Source organism: Lissotriton vulgaris, chromosome 2_2 (assembly GCF_964263255.1).
Source record: "Lissotriton vulgaris chromosome 2_2, aLisVul1.2, whole genome shotgun sequence".
Lineage (NCBI taxonomy): Eukaryota > Metazoa > Chordata > Amphibia > Caudata > Salamandridae > Lissotriton > Lissotriton vulgaris.
Genome location: NC_141688.1, coordinates 228,413,193 through 228,435,076, shown reverse-complemented (window position 1 = coordinate 228,435,076; position 21,884 = coordinate 228,413,193).

The following is a 21,884-nucleotide window of genomic DNA, read 5'->3' as shown; positions in this document are numbered from 1 at the left end:
TTGATTTAAATTTAGTTTCAGGATAAGCGTGAATGCATTATTTCAACAAGTTAATTGTCATTTTCTTGCAAGATTAGGGAGAGTGGATGCCTAAAAAGAAGTTTATTTAAAATTAGTTATAGGTTTCAGAGAGTTTATTCCTGAAAAAAAATCTGTTCATTTTATAAAAAAATGTGTTTGTGTTACTGCAAAAAAGTTGATTTAAATTTAGTTTCAGGATAAAGGTGATTGCTGTATTTCAACAAGTTAATTGAAATGTTCTTGCATGATTAGGGAGAGTGGATGCCTAGAATGATGTTTTTTAAAAATTCATTTTAGGTTCCAGAGAGTTGATTCCTGAAAAAAAAAATGGGTTTGTTATATGAAAAATGTGAGTGTGTTACTGCAGAAAGTTAATTTAAATTTAGTTTCAGGATAGGCGTGAATGCATTATTTCAACAAGTTAATTGACATTTTCTTGCAAGATTAGGGAGAGTGGATGCATAGAAAGAAGTTTATTTAAAATTAGTTTTAAGTTTCAGAGAGTGTATTCCTGAAAAAATCTGTTAATTTTATGAAAAATGTGTGTGTGTTACTGCAAAAAAGTTGATTTAAATTTAGTTTCAGGATAAGTGTGATTGCAGTATTTCAACAAGTTAATTGAAATGTTCTTGCACGATTAGGGAGAGTGGATGCCTAGAAAGATGTTTTTTAAAAATTAGTTTTAGGTTCCAGAGAGTGGATTCCTGAAAAAATAATTGTTTGTTTTGTGAATGTGTTACTGCAAAAAAGTTGATTTAAATTTCGTTTCTGGATCGGCGTGAATGCATCATTTCAACAAGTTAATTGAAATTTTCTTGCAAGATTAGGGAGAGTGGATGCCTAGAAAGAATTTTATAAAAAATTAGTAGAAGGTTTCAGAGAGTGGATTCCTGAAAAAAATGTGTTTAAAAATGTGAGTGTGTTACTGCAAAAAAGTTGATTTAAATTTAGTTTCAGGATAGGCGTGAATGCTGTATTTCAACAAGGTAATTGAAATGTTTTTGCACGATTAGGGAGATTGGTTGCCTAGAAAGACATTTTTAAAAAACTTAGTAGAAGGTTTCATAGAGTGGATTACTGAAAAAAAGTATGTTCGTTTTATGAAAAATGTGAGTGTGTTACTGCAAAAAAAGTTGATTTAAATTTAGTTTCAGGATAGGCGTGAATGCATCATTTCAACAAGTAAATTGAAATTTTCTTGCAAGATTAAGGAGAGTGGATGCCTAGAAAGGAGTTTATTTAAAACTAGTTTTAGGTTTCAGAGAGTAGATTCCTGAAAAAAATGGGTTTGTTTTATGAAAAATGTGAGTGTGTTACTGCAAAAAAGTTCATTTAAATTTAGTTTCAGGATAGGGGTGATTGCTGTATTTCAACAAGTTAATTGAAATTTCTTGCAGGATTAGGGAGAGTGGCTGCCTAGAAAGAAATTTTAAAAAAATGAGTAGAAGGTTTCAGAGTGGATTCCTGAAAAAAATGTGTTTGTTTTATGAAAAATGTGAGTGTGTTACTGCAAAAAAGTTGATTAAAATTTCGTTTCAGGATCGGCGTGAATGCATCATTTTAACAAGTTAATTGAAATTTTATTGCAAGATTAGGGAGAGTGGATGCCTAGAAAGAAATTTAAAAAAAAAATTAGTAGAAGGTTTCAGAGAGTGGATTCCTGAAAAAAAATGTGTTTGTTTTATGAAAAATGTGAGTGTGTTACTGCAAAAAAGTTGATTTAAATTTAGTTTCAGGATAGGCGTGAATGCATTATTTCATCAAGTTAATTGACATTTTCTTGCAAGATTAGGGAGAGTGGATGCCTAGAAAGATGTTTATTTTAAAATTAGTTTGAGGTTTCAGAGAGTTTATTCCTGAAAAAAAATCTGTTCATTTTATTAAAAATGTGTTTGTGTTACTGCAAAAAAGTTGATTTAAATTTAGTTTCAGGATAAGGGTGATTGCTGTATTTCAACAAGTTAATGGAAATGTTCTCGCACGATTAGGGAGAGTGGATGCCTAGAAAGATGTTTTTAAAAAAATCATTTTAGGTTCCAGAGAGTTGATTCCTGAAAAAAAAAATGGGTTTGTTTTATGAAAAATATGAGTGTGTTACTGCAAAAAAGTTGTTTTTCAAATTTCGTTTTTGGATAAGGGTGATTGCAATATTTCAACAAGTTAATTGAAATTTTCTTGCAAGATTAGGGAGAGTGGATGCCTAGAAAGAAATTTATAAAAAATTAGTAGAAGGTTTCAGAGAGTGGATTCCTGAAAAAAAATGTGTTTGTTTTATGAAAAATGTGAGTGTGTTACTGCAAAAAAGTTGATTTAAATTTAGTTTCTGGATATGCGTGAATGCTGTATTTCAACAAGTTAATTGAAATGTTCTTGCATGATTAGGGAGAGTGGATGCCTAGAAATACATTTTTGAAAAACTTAGTAGAAGGTTTCATAGAGTGGATTACTTAAAAAAAGTGTGTTCGTTTTATGAAAAATGTGAGTGTGTTACTGCAAAAAAAGTTGATTTAAATTTAGTTTCAGGATAGGCGTGAATGCATCATTTCAACAAGTAAATTGAAATTTTCATGCAAGATTAGGGAGAGTGGATGCCTAGAAAGAAGATTATTTAAAACTAGTTTTAGGTTTCAGAGAGTAGATTCCTGAAAAAAAATGTGTTTGTTTTATAAAAAATGTGAGTGTGCTACTGCAAAAAAGTTGATTTAAATTTCGTTTTTGGATAAGGGTGATTGCAATTTTTCAACAAGTTAATTGAAATTTTCTTGCAAGATTAGGGAGAGTGGATGCCTAGAAAGATGTATTTAAAACATTTGTTTTAGGTTCCAGAGAGTGGATTCCTGAAAAAAAATGTGTTTGTTTTATGAAAAATGTGAGTGTGTTACTGCAAAAAGTTGATTTAAATTTAGTTTCAGGATAGGCGTGAATGCATCATTTCAACAAGTTAATTGAAATTTTCTTGCAAGATTAGGGAGAGTGGATGCCTAGAAAGAAATTTTTAAAAAATGAGTAGAAAGTTTCAGAGAGTGGATTCCTGAAAAAAATGTGTTTGTTTTATGAAAAATGTGAGTGTGTTACTGCAAAAAAGTTGATTTAAATTTCGTTTCAGGATAGGCGTGAATGCATCATTTCAACAAGTTAATTGAAATTTTCTTGCAAGATTAGGGAAAGTGGATGCCTAGAAAGAAATTAAAAAAAAATGAGTAGAAGGTTTCAGAGAGTGGAATCCTGAAAAAAAAGTGTTTTCGTTTGATGAATAATGTGAGTGTGTTACTGCAAAAAAGTTAATTTAAATTTAGTTTCAGGATAGGCGTGAATGCATTATTTCAACAAGTAAATTGACATTTTCTTGCAAGATTAGGGAGAGTGGATGCCTAGAAAGAAGTTTATTTAAAATTAGTTTTAGGTTTCAGAGAGTGTATTCCTGAAAAAAATCTGTTCATTTTATGAAAAATGTGTGTGTGTTACTGCAAAAAAGTTCATTTAAATTTAGTTTCAGGATAAGGGTGATTGCAGTATTTCAACAAGTTAATTGAAATGTTCTTGCACAATTAGGGAGAGTGGATGCCTAGAAAGATGTTTTTTTTAATTCATTTTAGGTTCCAGAGAGTTGATTCCTGAAAAAAAATGTGTTTGTTTTATAAAAAATGTGAGTGTGTTACTGCAAAAAAGTTGATTAAAATTTCGTTTCAGGATAGGCGTGAATGCATCATTTCAACAAGTTAATTGAAATTTTATTGCAAGATTAGGGAGAGTGGATGCCTAGAAAGAAATTAAAAAAAAATTAGTAGAAGGTTTCAGAGAGTGGATTCCTGAAAAAAACATGTGTTTGTTTTATGAAAAATGTGAGTGTGTTACTGCAAAAAAGTTGATTAAAATTTCGTTTCAGGATAGGCGTGAATGCATCATTTCAACAAGTTAATTGAAATTTTATTGCAAGATTAGGGAGAGTGGATGCCTAGAAAGAAATTTAAAAAAAATTAGTAGAAGGTTTCAGAGAGTGGATTCCTGAAAAAAAATGTGTTTGTTTTATGAAAAATGTGAGTGTGTTACTGCAAAAAAGTTGATTTAAATTTAGTTTCAGGATAGGCGTGAATGCATTATTTCATCAAGTTAATTGACATTTTCTTGCAAGATTAGGGAGAGTGGATGCCTAGAAAGATGTTTATTTTAAAATTAGTTTGAGGTTTCAGAGAGTTTATTCCTGAAAAAAAATCTGTTCATTTTATTAAAAATGTGTTTGTGTTACTGCAAAAAAGTTGATTTAAATTTAGTTTCAGGATAAGGGTGATTGCTGTATTTCAACAAGTTAATGGAAATGTTCTCGCACGATTAGGGAGAGTGGATGCCTAGAAAGATGTTTTTAAAAAAATCATTTTAGGTTCCAGAGAGTTGATTCCTGAAAAAAAAAATGGGTTTGTTTTATGAAAAATATGAGTGTGTTACTGCAAAAAAGTTGTTTTTCAAATTTCGTTTTTGGATAAGGGTGATTGCAATATTTCAACAAGTTAATTGAAATTTTCTTGCAAGATTAGGGAGAGTGGATGCCTAGAAAGAAATTTATAAAAAATTAGTAGAAGGTTTCAGAGAGTGGATTCCTGAAAAAAAATGTGTTTGTTTTATGAAAAATGTGAGTGTGTTACTGCAAAAAAGTTGATTTAAATTTAGTTTCTGGATATGCGTGAATGCTGTATTTCAACAAGTTAATTGAAATGTTCTTGCATGATTAGGGAGAGTGGATGCCTAGAAATACATTTTTGAAAAACTTAGTAGAAGGTTTCATAGAGTGGATTACTTAAAAAAAGTGTGTTCGTTTTATGAAAAATGTGAGTGTGTTACTGCAAAAAAAGTTGATTTAAATTTAGTTTCAGGATAGGCGTGAATGCATCATTTCAACAAGTAAATTGACATTTTCATGCAAGATTAGGGAGAGTGGATGCCTAGAAAGAAGATTATTTAAAACTAGTTTTAGGTTTCAGAGAGTAGATTCCTGAAAAAAAATGTGTTTGTTTTATGAAAAATGTGAGTGTGCTACTGCAAAAAAGTTGATTTAAATTTCGTTTTTGGATAAGGGTGATTGCAATTTTTCAACAAGTTAATTGAAATTTTCTTGCAAGATTAGGGAGAGTGGATGCCTAGAAAGATGTATTTAAAAAATTTGTTTTAGGTTCCAGAGAGTGGATTCCTGAAAAAAAATGTGTTTGTTTTATGAAAAATGTGAGTGTGTTACTGCAAAAAGTTGATTTAAATTTAGTTTCAGGATAGGCGTGAATGCATCATTTCAACAAGTTAATTGAAATTTTCTTGCAAGATTAGGGAGAGTGGATGCCTAGAAAGAAATTTTTAAAAAATGAGTAGAAAGTTTCAGAGAGTGGATTCCTGAAAAAAATGTGTTTGTTTTATGAAAAATGTGAGTGTGTTACTGCAAAAAAGTTGATTTAAATTTCGTTTCAGGATAGGCGTGAATGCATCATTTCAACAAGTTAATTGAAATTTTCTTGCAAGATTAGGGAAAGTGGATGCCTAGAAAGAAATTAAAAAAAAATGAGTAGAAGGTTTCAGAGAGTGGAATCCTGAAAAAAAAGTGTTTTCGTTTGATGAATAATGTGAGTGTGTTACTGCAAAAAAGTTAATTTAAATTTAGTTTCAGGATAGGCGTGAATGCATTATTTCAACAAGTAAATTGACATTTTCTTGCAAGATTAGGGAGAGTGGATGCCTAGAAAGAAGTTTATTTAAAATTAGTTTTAGGTTTCAGAGAGTGTATTCCTGAAAAAAATCTGTTCATTTTATGAAAAATGTGTGTGTGTTACTGCAAAAAAGTTCATTTAAATTTAGTTTCAGGATAAGGGTGATTGCAGTATTTCAACAAGTTAATTGAAATGTTCTTGCACAATTAGGGAGAGTGGATGCCTAGAAAGATGTTTTTTTTAATTCATTTTAGGTTCCAGAGAGTTGATTCCTGAAAAAAAATGTGTTTGTTTTATAAAAAATGTGAGTGTGTTACTGCAAAAAAGTTGATTTAAATTTCGTTTCAGGATAGGCGTGAATGCATCATTTCAACAAGTTAATTGAAATTTTCTTGCAAGATTAGGGAGAGTGGATGCCTAGAAAGAAATTAAAAAAAAATTAGTAGAAGGTTTCAGAGAGTGGATTCCTGAAAAAAACATGTGTTTGTTTTATGAAAAATGTGAGTGTGTTACTGCAAAAAAGTTGATTTAAATTTAGTTTCAGGATAGGCGTGAATGCATTATTTCATCAAGTTAATTGACATTTTCTTGCAAGATTAAGGAGAGTGGATGCCTAGAAAGAAGTTTATTTAAAATTAGTTTTAGGTTTCAGAGAGTTTATTCTGAAAAAAAAATGGGTTTGTTTTATGAATAATGTGAGTGTGTTACTGCAAAAAAGTTGTTTTTCAAATTTCGTTTTTGGATAAGGGTGATTGCAATATTTCAACAACTTAATTGAAATTTTCTTGCAAGATTAGGGAGAGTGGATTCCTAGAAAGACATTTTTTTAAAAACTTAGTCGAAGGTTTCATAGAGTGGATTCCTGAAAAAAAGTGTGTTCGTTTTATGAAAAATGTGAGTGTGTTACTGCAAAAAAGTTGATTTAAATTTAGTTTCAGGATAGGCGTGAATGCATCATTTCAACAAGTTAATTGAAATTTTCTTGCAAGATTAGGGAGAGTGGATGCCTAGAAAGAAATTTAAGAAAAATTAGTAGAAGGTTTCAGAGAGTGGATTCCTGAAAAAAAATGTGTTTGTTTTATGAAAAATGTGAGTGTGTTACTGCAAAAAAGTTGATTTAAATTTAGTTTCAGGATAAGCGTGAATGCATTATTTCAACAAGTTAATTGTCATTTTCTTGCAAGATTAGGGAGAGTGGATGCCTAAAAAGAAGTTTATTTAAAATTAGTTATAGGTTTCAGAGAGTTTATTCCTGAAAAAAAATCTGTTCATTTTATAAAAAAATGTGTTTGTGTTACTGCAAAAAAGTTGATTTAAATTTAGTTTCAGGATAAGGGTGATTGCTGTATTTCAACAAGTTAATTGAAATGTTCTTGCATGATTAGGGAGAGTGGATGCCTAGAATGATGTTTTTTAAAAATTCATTTTAGGTTCCAGAGAGTTGATTCCTGAAAAAAAAAATGGGTTTGTTATATGAAAAATGTGAGTGTGTTACTGCAGAAAGTTAATTTAAATTTAGTTTCAGGATAGGCGTGAATGCATTATTTCAACAAGTTAATTGACATTTTCTTGCAAGATTAGGGAGAGTGGATGCATAGAAAGAAGTTTATTTAAAATTAGTTTTAAGTTTCAGAGAGTGTATTCCTGAAAAAATCTGTTAATTTTATGAAAAATGTGTGTGTGTTACTGCAAAAAAGTTGATTTAAATTTAGTTTCAGGATAAGTGTGATTGCAGTATTTCAATAAGTTAATTGAAATGTTCTTGCACGATTAGGGAGAGTGGATGCCTAGAAAGATGTTTTTTAAAAATTAGTTTTAGGTTCCAGAGAGTGGATTCCTGAAAAAATAATTGTTTGTTTTGTGAATGTGTTACTGCAAAAAAGTTGATTTAAATTTCGTTTCTGGATAGGCGTGAATGCATCATTTCAACAAGTTAATTGAAATTTTCTTGCAAGATTAGGGAGAGTGGATGCCTAGAAAGAATTTTATAAAAAATTAGTAGAAGGTTTCAGAGAGTGGATTCCTGAAAAAAATGTGTTTAAAAATGTGAGTGTGTTACTGCAAAAAAGTTGATTTAAATTTAGTTTCAGGATAGGCGTGAATGCTGTATTTCAACAAGGTAATTGAAATGTTTTTGCACGATTAGGGAGATTGGTTGCCTAGAAAGACATTTTTAAAAAACTTAGTAGAAGGTTTCATAGAGTGGATTACTGAAAAAAAGTATGTTCGTTTTATGAAAAATGTGAGTGTGTTACTGCAAAAAAAGTTGATTTAAATTTAGTTTCAGGATAGGCGTGAATGCATCATTTCAACAAGTAAATTGACATTTTCTTGCAAGATTAGGGAGAGTGGATGCCTAAAAAGAAGTTTATTTAAAATTAGTTATAGGTTTCAGAGAGTTTATTCCTGAAAAAAAATCTGTTCATTTTATAAAAAAATGTGTTTGTGTTACTGCAAAAAAGTTGATTTAAATTTAGTTTCAGGATAAGGGTGATTGCTGTATTTCAACAAGTTAATTGAAATGTTCTTGCATGATTAGGGAGAGTGGATGCCTAGAATGATGTTTTTTAAAAATTCATTTTAGGTTCCAGAGAGTTGATTCCTGAAAAAAAAAATGGGTTTGTTATATGAAAAATGTGAGTGTGTTACTGCAGAAAGTTAATTTAAATTTAGTTTCAGGATAGGCGTGAATGCATTATTTCAACAAGTTAATTGACATTTTCTTGCAAGATTAGGGAGAGTGGATGCATAGAAAGAAGTTTATTTAAAATTAGTTTTAAGTTTCAGAGAGTGTATTCCTGAAAAAATCTGTTAATTTTATGAAAAATGTGTGTGTGTTACTGCAAAAAAGTTGATTTAAATTTAGTTTCAGGATAAGTGTGATTGCAGTATTTCAATAAGTTAATTGAAATGTTCTTGCACGATTAGGGAGAGTGGATGCCTAGAAAGATGTTTTTTAAAAATTAGTTTTAGGTTCCAGAGAGTGGATTCCTGAAAAAATAATTGTTTGTTTTGTGAATGTGTTACTGCAAAAAAGTTGATTTAAATTTCGTTTCTGGATAGGCGTGAATGCATCATTTCAACAAGTTAATTGAAATTTTCTTGCAAGATTAGGGAGAGTGGATGCCTAGAAAGAATTTTATAAAAAATTAGTAGAAGGTTTCAGAGAGTGGATTCCTGAAAAAAATGTGTTTAAAAATGTGAGTGTGTTACTGCAAAAAAGTTGATTTAAATTTAGTTTCAGGATAGGCGTGAATGCTGTATTTCAACAAGGTAATTGAAATGTTTTCGCACGATTAGGGAGATTGGTTGCCTAGAAAGACATTTTTAAAAAACTTAGTAGAAGGTTTCATAGAGTGGATTACTGAAAAAAAGTATGTTCGTTTTATGAAAAATGTGAGTGTGTTACTGCAAAAAAAGTTGATTTAAATTTAGTTTCAGGATAGGCGTGAATGCATCATTTCAACAAGTAAATTGACATTTTCTTGCAAGATTAGGGAGAGTGGATGCCTAGAAAGGAGTTTATTTAAAACTAGTTTTAGGTTTCAGAGAGTAGATTCCTGAAAAAAATGGGTTTGTTTTATGAAAAATGTGAGTGTGTTACTGCAAAAAAGTTCATTTAAATTTAGTTTCAGGATAGGGGTGATTGCTGTATTTCAACAAGTTAATTGAAATTTCTTGCTGGATTAGGGAGAGTGGCTGCCTAGAAAGAAATTTAAAAAAAATGAGTAGAAGGTTTCAGAGTGGATTCCTGAAAAAAATGTGTTTGTTTTATGAAAAATGTGAGTGTGTTACTGCAAAAAAGTTGATTAAAATTTCGTTTCAGGATAGGCGTGAATGCATCATTTCAACAAGTTAATTGAAATTTTATTGCAAGATTAGGGAGAGTGGATGCCTAGAAAGAAATTTAAAAAAAATTAGTAGAAGGTTTCAGAGAGTGGATTCCTGAAAAAAATGGGTTTGTTTTATGAAAAATGTGAGTGTGTTACTGCAAAAAAGTTGTTTTAAATTTAGTTTCTGGATAGTTGTGAATGCATTATTTCATCAAGTTAATTGACATTTTCTTGCAAGATTAGGGAGAGTGGATGCCTAGAAAGATGTTTATTTTAAAATTAGTTTGAGGTTTCAGAGAGTTTATTCCTGAAAAAAAATCTGTTCATTTTATTAAAAATGTGTTTGTGTTACTGCAAAAAAGTTGATTTAAATTTAGTTTCAGGATAAGGGTGATTGCTGTATTTCAACAAGTTAATGGAAATGTTCTCGCACGATTAGGGAGAGTGGATGCCTAGAAAGATGTTTTTAAAAAAATCATTTTAGGTTCCAGAGAGTTGATTCCTGAAAAAAAAAATGGGTTTGTTTTATGAAAAATATGAGTGTGTTACTGCAAAAAAGTTGTTTTTCAAATTTCGTTTTTGGATAAGGGTGATTGCAATATTTCAACAAGTTAATTGAAATTTTCTTGCAAGATTAGGGAGAGTGGATGCCTAGAAAGAAATTTATAAAAAATTAGTAGAAGGTTTCAGAGAGTGGATTCCTGAAAAAAAATGTGTTTGTTTTATGAAAAATGTGAGTGTGTTACTGCAAAAAAGTTGATTTAAATTTAGTTTCTGGATATGCGTGAATGCTGTATTTCAACAAGTTAATTGAAATGTTCTTGCATGATTAGGGAGAGTGGATGCCTAGAAATACATTTTTGAAAAACTTAGTAGAAGGTTTCATAGAGTGGATTACTTAAAAAAAGTGTGTTCGTTTTATGAAAAATGTGAGTGTGTTACTGCAAAAAAAGTTGATTTAAATTTAGTTTCAGGATAGGCGTGAATGCATCATTTCAACAAGTAAATTGACATTTTCATGCAAGATTAGGGAGAGTGGATGCCTAGAAAGAAGATTATTTAAAACTAGTTTTAGGTTTCAGAGAGTAGATTCCTGAAAAAAAATGTGTTTGTTTTATGAAAAATGTGAGTGTGCTACTGCAAAAAAGTTGATTTAAATTTCGTTTTTGGATAAGGGTGATTGCAATTTTTCAACAAGTTAATTGAAATTTTCTTGCAAGATTAGGGAGAGTGGATGCCTAGAAAGATGTATTTAAAAAATTTGTTTTAGGTTCCAGAGAGTGGATTCCTGAAAAAAAATGTGTTTGTTTTATGAAAAATGTGAGTGTGTTACTGCAAAAAGTTGATTTAAATTTAGTTTCAGGATAGGCGTGAATGCATCATTTCAACAAGTTAATTGAAATTTTCTTGCAAGATTAGGGAGAGTGGATGCCTAGAAAGAAATTTTTAAAAAATGAGTAGAAAGTTTCAGAGAGTGGATTCCTGAAAAAAATGTGTTTGTTTTATGAAAAATGTGAGTGTGTTACTGCAAAAAAGTTGATTTAAATTTCGTTTCAGGATAGGCGTGAATGCATCATTTCAACAAGTTAATTGAAATTTTCTTGCAAGATTAGGGAAAGTGGATGCCTAGAAAGAAATTAAAAAAAAATGAGTAGAAGGTTTCAGAGAGTGGAATCCTGAAAAAAAAGTGTTTTCGTTTGATGAATAATGTGAGTGTGTTACTGCAAAAAAGTTAATTTAAATTTAGTTTCAGGATAGGCGTGAATGCATTATTTCAACAAGTAAATTGACATTTTCTTGCAAGATTAGGGAGAGTGGATGCCTAGAAAGAAGTTTATTTAAAATTAGTTTTAGGTTTCAGAGAGTGTATTCCTGAAAAAAATCTGTTCATTTTATGAAAAATGTGTGTGTGTTACTGCAAAAAAGTTCATTTAAATTTAGTTTCAGGATAAGGGTGATTGCAGTATTTCAACAAGTTAATTGAAATGTTCTTGCACAATTAGGGAGAGTGGATGCCTAGAAAGATGTTTTTTTTAATTCATTTTAGGTTCCAGAGAGTTGATTCCTGAAAAAAAATGTGTTTGTTTTATAAAAAATGTGAGTGTGTTACTGCAAAAAAGTTGATTTAAATTTCGTTTCAGGATAGGCGTGAATGCATCATTTCAACAAGTTAATTGAAATTTTCTTGCAAGATTAGGGAGAGTGGATGCCTAGAAAGAAATTAAAAAAAAATTAGTAGAAGGTTTCAGAGAGTGGATTCCTGAAAAAAACATGTGTTTGTTTTATGAAAAATGTGAGTGTGTTACTGCAAAAAAGTTGATTTAAATTTAGTTTCAGGATAGGCGTGAATGCATTATTTCATCAAGTTAATTGACATTTTCTTGCAAGATTAAGGAGAGTGGATGCCTAGAAAGAAGTTTATTTAAAATTAGTTTTAGGTTTCAGAGAGTTTATTCTGAAAAAAAAATGGGTTTGTTTTATGAATAATGTGAGTGTGTTACTGCAAAAAAGTTGTTTTTCAAATTTCGTTTTTGGATAAGGGTGATTGCAATATTTCAACAACTTAATTGAAATTTTCTTGCAAGATTAGGGAGAGTGGATTCCTAGAAAGACATTTTTTTAAAAACTTAGTCGAAGGTTTCATAGAGTGGATTCCTGAAAAAAAGTGTGTTCGTTTTATGAAAAATGTGAGTGTGTTACTGCAAAAAAGTTGATTTAAATTTAGTTTCAGGATAGGCGTGAATGCATCATTTCAACAAGTTAATTGAAATTTTCTTGCAAGATTAGGGAGAGTGGATGCCTAGAAAGAAATTTAAGAAAAATTAGTAGAAGGTTTCAGAGAGTGGATTCCTGAAAAAAAATGTGTTTGTTTTATGAAAAATGTGAGTGTGTTACTGCAAAAAAGTTGATTTAAATTTAGTTTCAGGATAAGCGTGAATGCATTATTTCAACAAGTTAATTGTCATTTTCTTGCAAGATTAGGGAGAGTGGATGCCTAAAAAGAAGTTTATTTAAAATTAGTTATAGGTTTCAGAGAGTTTATTCCTGAAAAAAAATCTGTTCATTTTATAAAAAAATGTGTTTGTGTTACTGCAAAAAAGTTGATTTAAATTTAGTTTCAGGATAAGGGTGATTGCTGTATTTCAACAAGTTAATTGAAATGTTCTTGCATGATTAGGGAGAGTGGATGCCTAGAATGATGTTTTTTAAAAATTCATTTTAGGTTCCAGAGAGTTGATTCCTGAAAAAAAAAATGGGTTTGTTATATGAAAAATGTGAGTGTGTTACTGCAGAAAGTTAATTTAAATTTAGTTTCAGGATAGGCGTGAATGCATTATTTCAACAAGTTAATTGACATTTTCTTGCAAGATTAGGGAGAGTGGATGCATAGAAAGAAGTTTATTTAAAATTAGTTTTAAGTTTCAGAGAGTGTATTCCTGAAAAAATCTGTTAATTTTATGAAAAATGTGTGTGTGTTACTGCAAAAAAGTTGATTTAAATTTAGTTTCAGGATAAGTGTGATTGCAGTATTTCAATAAGTTAATTGAAATGTTCTTGCACGATTAGGGAGAGTGGATGCCTAGAAAGATGTTTTTTAAAAATTAGTTTTAGGTTCCAGAGAGTGGATTCCTGAAAAAATAATTGTTTGTTTTGTGAATGTGTTACTGCAAAAAAGTTGATTTAAATTTCGTTTCTGGATAGGCGTGAATGCATCATTTCAACAAGTTAATTGAAATTTTCTTGCAAGATTAGGGAGAGTGGATGCCTAGAAAGAATTTTATAAAAAATTAGTAGAAGGTTTCAGAGAGTGGATTCCTGAAAAAAATGTGTTTAAAAATGTGAGTGTGTTACTGCAAAAAAGTTGATTTAAATTTAGTTTCAGGATAGGCGTGAATGCTGTATTTCAACAAGGTAATTGAAATGTTTTTGCACGATTAGGGAGATTGGTTGCCTAGAAAGACATTTTTAAAAAACTTAGTAGAAGGTTTCATAGAGTGGATTACTGAAAAAAAGTATGTTCGTTTTATGAAAAATGTGAGTGTGTTACTGCAAAAAAAGTTGATTTAAATTTAGTTTCAGGATAGGCGTGAATGCATCATTTCAACAAGTAAATTGACATTTTCTTGCAAGATTAGGGAGAGTGGATGCCTAAAAAGAAGTTTATTTAAAATTAGTTATAGGTTTCAGAGAGTTTATTCCTGAAAAAAAATCTGTTCATTTTATAAAAAAATGTGTTTGTGTTACTGCAAAAAAGTTGATTTAAATTTAGTTTCAGGATAAGGGTGATTGCTGTATTTCAACAAGTTAATTGAAATGTTCTTGCATGATTAGGGAGAGTGGATGCCTAGAATGATGTTTTTTAAAAATTCATTTTAGGTTCCAGAGAGTTGATTCCTGAAAAAAAAAATGGGTTTGTTATATGAAAAATGTGAGTGTGTTACTGCAGAAAGTTAATTTAAATTTAGTTTCAGGATAGGCGTGAATGCATTATTTCAACAAGTTAATTGACATTTTCTTGCAAGATTAGGGAGAGTGGATGCATAGAAAGAAGTTTATTTAAAATTAGTTTTAAGTTTCAGAGAGTGTATTCCTGAAAAAATCTGTTAATTTTATGAAAAATGTGTGTGTGTTACTGCAAAAAAGTTGATTTAAATTTAGTTTCAGGATAAGTGTGATTGCAGTATTTCAATAAGTTAATTGAAATGTTCTTGCACGATTAGGGAGAGTGGATGCCTAGAAAGATGTTTTTTAAAAATTAGTTTTAGGTTCCAGAGAGTGGATTCCTGAAAAAATAATTGTTTGTTTTGTGAATGTGTTACTGCAAAAAAGTTGATTTAAATTTCGTTTCTGGATAGGCGTGAATGCATCATTTCAACAAGTTAATTGAAATTTTCTTGCAAGATTAGGGAGAGTGGATGCCTAGAAAGAATTTTATAAAAAATTAGTAGAAGGTTTCAGAGAGTGGATTCCTGAAAAAAATGTGTTTAAAAATGTGAGTGTGTTACTGCAAAAAAGTTGATTTAAATTTAGTTTCAGGATAGGCGTGAATGCTGTATTTCAACAAGGTAATTGAAATGTTTTCGCACGATTAGGGAGATTGGTTGCCTAGAAAGACATTTTTAAAAAACTTAGTAGAAGGTTTCATAGAGTGGATTACTGAAAAAAAGTATGTTCGTTTTATGAAAAATGTGAGTGTGTTACTGCAAAAAAAGTTGATTTAAATTTAGTTTCAGGATAGGCGTGAATGCATCATTTCAACAAGTAAATTGACATTTTCTTGCAAGATTAGGGAGAGTGGATGCCTAGAAAGGAGTTTATTTAAAACTAGTTTTAGGTTTCAGAGAGTAGATTCCTGAAAAAAATGGGTTTGTTTTATGAAAAATGTGAGTGTGTTACTGCAAAAAAGTTCATTTAAATTTAGTTTCAGGATAGGGGTGATTGCTGTATTTCAACAAGTTAATTGAAATTTCTTGCTGGATTAGGGAGAGTGGCTGCCTAGAAAGAAATTTAAAAAAAATGAGTAGAAGGTTTCAGAGTGGATTCCTGAAAAAAATGTGTTTGTTTTATGAAAAATGTGAGTGTGTTACTGCAAAAAAGTTGATTAAAATTTCGTTTCAGGATAGGCGTGAATGCATCATTTCAACAAGTTAATTGAAATTTTATTGCAAGATTAGGGAGAGTGGATGCCTAGAAAGAAATTTAAAAAAAATTAGTAGAAGGTTTCAGAGAGTGGATTCCTGAAAAAAATGGGTTTGTTTTATGAAAAATGTGAGTGTGTTACTGCAAAAAAGTTGTTTTAAATTTAGTTTCTGGATAGTTGTGAATGCATTATTTCATCAAGTTAATTGACATTTTCTTGCAAGATTAGGGAGAGTGGATGCCTAGAAAGATGTTTATTTTAAAATTAGTTTGAGGTTTCAGAGAGTTTATTCCTGAAAAAAAATCTGTTCATTTTATTAAAAATGTGTTTGTGTTACTGCAAAAAAGTTGATTTAAATTTAGTTTCAGGATAAGGGTGATTGCTGTATTTCAACAAGTTAATGGAAATGTTCTCGCACGATTAGGGAGAGTGGATGCCTAGAAAGATGTTTTTAAAAAAATCATTTTAGGTTCCAGAGAGTTGATTCCTGAAAAAAAAAATGGGTTTGTTTTATGAAAAATATGAGTGTGTTACTGCAAAAAAGTTGTTTTTCAAATTTCGTTTTTGGATAAGGGTGATTGCAATATTTCAACAAGTTAATTGAAATTTTCTTGCAAGATTAGGGAGAGTGGATGCCTAGAAAGAAATTTATAAAAAATTAGTAGAAGGTTTCAGAGAGTGGATTCCTGAAAAAAATGTGTTTGTTTTATGAAAAATGTGAGTGTGTTACTGCAAAAAAGTTGATTTAAATTTAGTTTCTGGATAGGCGTGAATGCTGTATTTCAACAAGTTAATTGAAATGTTCTTGCATGATTAGGGAGAGTGGATGCCTAGAAATACATTTTTGAAAAACTTAGTAGAAGGTTTCATAGAGTGGATTACTTAAAAAAAGTGTGTTCGTTTTATGAAAAATGTGAGTGTGTTACTGCAAAAAAAGTTGATTTAAATTTAGTTTCAGGATAGGCGTGAATGCATCATTTCAACAAGTAAATTGAAATTTTCATGCAAGATTAGGGAGAGTGGATGCCTAGAAAGAAGATTATTTAAAACTAGTTTTAGGTTTCAGAGAGTAGATTCCTGAAAAAAAATGTGTTTGTTTTATGAAAAATGTGAGTGTGCTACTGCAAAAAAGTTGATTTAAATTTCGTTTTTGGATAAGGGTGATTGCAATTTTTCAACAAGTTAATTGAAATTTTCTTGCAAGATTAGGGAGAGTGGATGCCTAGAAAGATGTATTTAAAAAATTTGTTTTAGGTTCCAGAGAGTGGATTCCTGAAAAAAAATGTGTTTGTTTTATGAAAAATGTGAGTGTGTTACTGCAAAAAGTTGATTTAAATTTAGTTTCAGGATAGGCGTGAATGCATCATTTCAACAAGTTAATTGAAATTTTCTTGCAAGATTAGGGAGAGTGGATGCCTAGAAAGAAATTTTTAAAAAATGAGTAGAAAGTTTCAGAGAGTGGATTCCTGAAAAAAATGTGTTTGTTTTATGAAAAATGTGAGTGTGTTACTGCAAAAAAGTTGATTTAAATTTCGTTTCAGGATAGGCGTGAATGCATCATTTCAACAAGTTAATTGAAATTTTCTTGCAAGATTAGGGAAAGTGGATGCCTAGAAAGAAATTAAAAAAAAATGAGTAGAAGGTTTCAGAGAGTGGAATCCTGAAAAAAAAGTGTTTTCGTTTGATGAATAATGTGAGTGTGTTACTGCAAAAAAGTTAATTTAAATTTAGTTTCAGGATAGGCGTGAATGCATTATTTCAACAAGTAAATTGACATTTTCTTGCAAGATTAGGGAGAGTGGATGCCTAGAAAGAAGTTTATTTAAAATTAGTTTTAGGTTTCAGAGAGTGTATTCCTGAAAAAAATCTGTTCATTTTATGAAAAATGTGTGTGTGTTACTGCAAAAAAGTTCATTTAAATTTAGTTTCAGGATAAGGGTGATTGCAGTATTTCAACAAGTTAATTGAAATGTTCTTGCACAATTAGGGAGAGTGGATGCCTAGAAAGATGTTTTTTTTAATTCATTTTAGGTTCCAGAGAGTTGATTCCTGAAAAAAAATGTGTTTGTTTTATAAAAAATGTGAGTGTGTTACTGCAAAAAAGTTGATTTAAATTTCGTTTCAGGATAGGCGTGAATGCATCATTTCAACAAGTTAATTGAAATTTTCTTGCAAGATTAGGGAGAGTGGATGCCTAGAAAGAAATTAAAAAAAAATTAGTAGAAGGTTTCAGAGAGTGGATTCCTGAAAAAAACATGTGTTTGTTTTATGAAAAATGTGAGTGTGTTACTGCAAAAAAGTTGATTTAAATTTAGTTTCAGGATAGGCGTGAATGCATTATTTCAACAAGTTAATTGTCATTTTCTTGCAAGATTAGGGAGAGTGGATGCCTAAAAAGAAGTTTATTTAAAATTAGTTATAGGTTTCAGAGAGTTTATTCCTGAAAAAAAATCTGTTCATTTTATAAAAAAATGTGTTTGTGTTACTGCAAAAAAGTTGATTTAAATTTAGTTTCAGGATAAGGGTGATTGCTGTATTTCAACAAGTTAATTGAAATGTTCTTGCATGATTAGGGAGAGTGGATGCCTAGAATGATGTTTTTTAAAAATTCATTTTAGGTTCCAGAGAGTTGATTCCTGAAAAAAAAAATGGGTTTGTTATATGAAAAATGTGAGTGTGTTACTGCAGAAAGTTAATTTAAATTTAGTTTTAGTTTCAGGATAGGCGTGAATGCATTATTTCAACAAGTAAATTGACATTTTCTTGCAAGATTAAGGAGAGTGGATGCCTAGAAAGAAGTTTATTTAAAATTAGTTTTAGGTTTCAGAGAGTTTATTCCTGAAAAAAAAATGGGTTTGTTTTATGAATAATGTGAGTGTGTTACTGCAAAAAAGTTGTTTTTCAAATTTCGTTTTTGGATAAGGGTGATTGCAATATTTCAACAACTTAATTGAAATTTTCTTGCAAGATTAGGGAGAGTGGATTCCTAGAAAGACATTTTTTTAAAAACTTAGTCGAAGGTTTCATAGAGTGGATTCCTGAAAAAAAGTGTGTTCGTTTTATGAAAAATGTGAGTGTGTTACTGCAAAAAAGTTGATTTAAATTTAGTTTCAGGATAGGCGTGAATGCATCATTTCAACAAGTTAATTGAAATTTTCTTGCAAGATTAGGGAGAGTGGATGCCTAGAAAGAAATTTAAGAAAAATTAGTAGAAGGTTTCAGAGAGTGGATTCCTGAAAAAAAATGTGTTTGTTTTATGAAAAATGTGAGTGTGTTACTGCAAAAAAGTTGATTTAAATTTAGTTTCAGGATAAGCGTGAATGCATTATTTCAACAAGTTAATTGTCATTTTCTTGCAAGATTAGGGAGAGTGGATGCCTAAAAAGAAGTTTATTTAAAATTAGTTATAGGTTTCAGAGAGTTTATTCCTGAAAAAAAATCTGTTCATTTTATAAAAAAATGTGTTTGTGTTACTGCAAAAAAGTTGATTTAAATTTAGTTTCAGGATAAGGGTGATTGCTGTATTTCAACAAGTTAATTGAAATGTTCTTGCATGATTAGGGAGAGTGGATGCCTAGAATGATGTTTTTTAAAAATTCATTTTAGGTTCCAGAGAGTTGATTCCTGAAAAAAAAAATGGGTTTGTTATATGAAAAATGTGAGTGTGTTACTGCAGAAAGTTAATTTAAATTTAGTTTCAGGATAGGCGTGAATGCATTATTTCAACAAGTTAATTGACATTTTCTTGCAAGATTAGGGAGAGTGGATGCATAGAAAGAAGTTTATTTAAAATTAGTTTTAAGTTTCAGAGAGTGTATTCCTGAAAAAATCTGTTAATTTTATGAAAAATGTGTGTGTGTTACTGCAAAAAAGTTGATTTAAATTTAGTTTCAGGATAAGTGTGATTGCAGTATTTCAATAAGTTAATTGAAATGTTCTTGCACGATTAGGGAGAGTGGATGCCTAGAAAGATGTTTTTTAAAAATTAGTTTTAGGTTCCAGAGAGTGGATTCCTGAAAAAATAATTGTTTGTTTTGTGAATGTGTTACTGCAAAAAAGTTGATTTAAATTTCGTTTCTGGATAGGCGTGAATGCATCATTTCAACAAGTTAATTGAAATTTTCTTGCAAGATTAGGGAGAGTGGATGCCTAGAAAGAATTTTATAAAAAATTAGTAGAAGGTTTCAGAGAGTGGATTCCTGAAAAAAATGTGTTTAAAAATGTGAGTGTGTTACTGCAAAAAAGTTGATTTAAATTTAGTTTCAGGATAGGCGTGAATGCTGTATTTCAACAAGGTAATTGAAATGTTTTTGCACGATTAGGGAGATTGGTTGCCTAGAAAGACATTTTTAAAAAACTTAGTAGAAGGTTTCATAGAGTGGATTACTGAAAAAAAGTATGTTCGTTTTATGAAAAATGTGAGTGTGTTACTGCAAAAAAAGTTGATTTAAATTTAGTTTCAGGATAGGCGTGAATGCATCATTTCAACAAGTAAATTGACATTTTCTTGCAAGATTAGGGAGAGTGGATGCCTAGAAAGGAGTTTATTTAAAACTAGTTTTAGGTTTCAGAGAGTAGATTCCTGAAAAAAATGGGTTTGTTTTATGAAAAATGTGAGTGTGTTACTGCAAAAAAGTTCATTTAAATTTAGTTTCAGGATAGGGGTGATTGCTGTATTTCAACAAGTTAATTGAAATTTCTTGCTGGATTAGGGAGAGTGGCTGCCTAGAAAGAAATTTAAAAAAAATGAGTAGAAGGTTTCAGAGTGGATTCCTGAAAAAAATGTGTTTGTTTTATGAAAAATGTGAGTGTGTTACTGCAAAAAAGTTGATTAAAATTTCGTTTCAGGATAGGCGTGAATGCATCATTTCAACAAGTTAATTGAAATTTTATTGCAAGATTAGGGAGAGTGGATGCCTAGAAAGAAATTTAAAAAAAATTAGTAGAAGGTTTCAGAGAGTGGATTCCTGAAAAAAATGGGTTTGTTTTATGAAAAATGTGAGTGTGTTACTGCAAAAAAGTTGTTTTAAATTTAGTTTCTGGATAGTTGTGAATGCATTATTTCATCAAGTTAATTGACATTTTCTTGCAAGATTAGGGAGAGTGGATGCCTAGAAAGATGTTTATTTTAAAATTAGTTTGAGGTTTCAGAGAGTTTATTCCTGAAAAAAAATCTGTTCATTTTATTAAAAATGTGTTTGTGTTACTGCAAAAAAGTTGATTTAAATTTAGTTTCAGGATAAGGGTGATTGCTGTATTTCAACAAGTTAATGGAAATGTTCTCGCACGATTAGGGAGAGTGGATGCCTAGAAAGATGTTTTTAAAAAAATCATTTTAGGTTCCAGAGAGTTGATTCCTGAAAAAAAAAATGGGTTTGTTTTATGAAAAATATGAGTGTGTTACTGCAAAAAAGTTGTTTTTCAAATTTCGTTTTTGGATAAGGGTGATTGCAATATTTCAACAAGTTAATTGAAATTTTCTTGCAAGATTAGGGAGAGTGGATGCCTAGAAAGAAATTTATAAAAAATTAGTAGAAGGTTTCAGAGAGTGGATTCCTGAAAAAAATGTGTTTGTTTTATGAAAAATGTGAGTGTGTTACTGCAAAAAAGTTGATTTAAATTTAGTTTCTGGATAGGCGTGAATGCTGTATTTCAACAAGTTAATTGAAATGTTCTTGCATGATTAGGGAGAGTGGATGCCTAGAAATACATTTTTGAAAAACTTAGTAGAAGGTTTCATAGAGTGGATTACTTAAAAAAAGTGTGTTCGTTTTATGAAAAATGTGAGTGTGTTACTGCAAAAAAAGTTGATTTAAATTTAGTTTCAGGATAGGCGTGAATGCATCATTTCAACAAGTAAATTGAAATTTTCATGCAAGATTAGGGAGAGTGGATGCCTAGAAAGAAGATTATTTAAAACTAGTTTTAGGTTTCAGAGAGTAGATTCCTGAAAAAAAATGTGTTTGTTTTATGAAAAATGTGAGTGTGCTACTGCAAAAAAGTTGATTTAAATTTCGTTTTTGGATAAGGGTGATTGCAATTTTTCAACAAGTTAATTGAAATTTTCTTGCAAGATTAGGGAGAGTGGATGCCTAGAAAGATGTATTTAAAAAATTTGTTTTAGGTTCCAGAGAGTGGATTCCTGAAAAAAAATGTGTTTGTTTTATGAAAAATGTGAGTGTGTTACTGCAAAAAGTTGATTTAAATTTAGTTTCAGGATAGGCGTGAATGCATCATTTCAACAAGTTAATTGAAATTTTCTTGCAAGATTAGGGAGAGTGGATGCCTAGAAAGAAATTTTTAAAAAATGAGTAGAAAGTTTCAGAGAGTGGATTCCTGAAAAAAATGTGTTTGTTTTATGAAAAATGTGAGTGTGTTACTGCAAAAAAGTTGATTTAAATTTCGTTTCAGGATAGGCGTGAATGCATCATTTCAACAAGTTAATTGAAATTTTCTTGCAAGATTAGGGAAAGTGGATGCCTAGAAAGAAATTAAAAAAAAATGAGTAGAAGGTTTCAGAGAGTGGAATCCTGAAAAAAAAGTGTTTTCGTTTGATGAATAATGTGAGTGTGTTACTGCAAAAAAGTTAATTTAAATTTAGTTTCAGGATAGGCGTGAATGCATTATTTCAACAAGTAAATTGACATTTTCTTGCAAGATTAGGGAGAGTGGATGCCTAGAAAGAAGTTTATTTAAAATTAG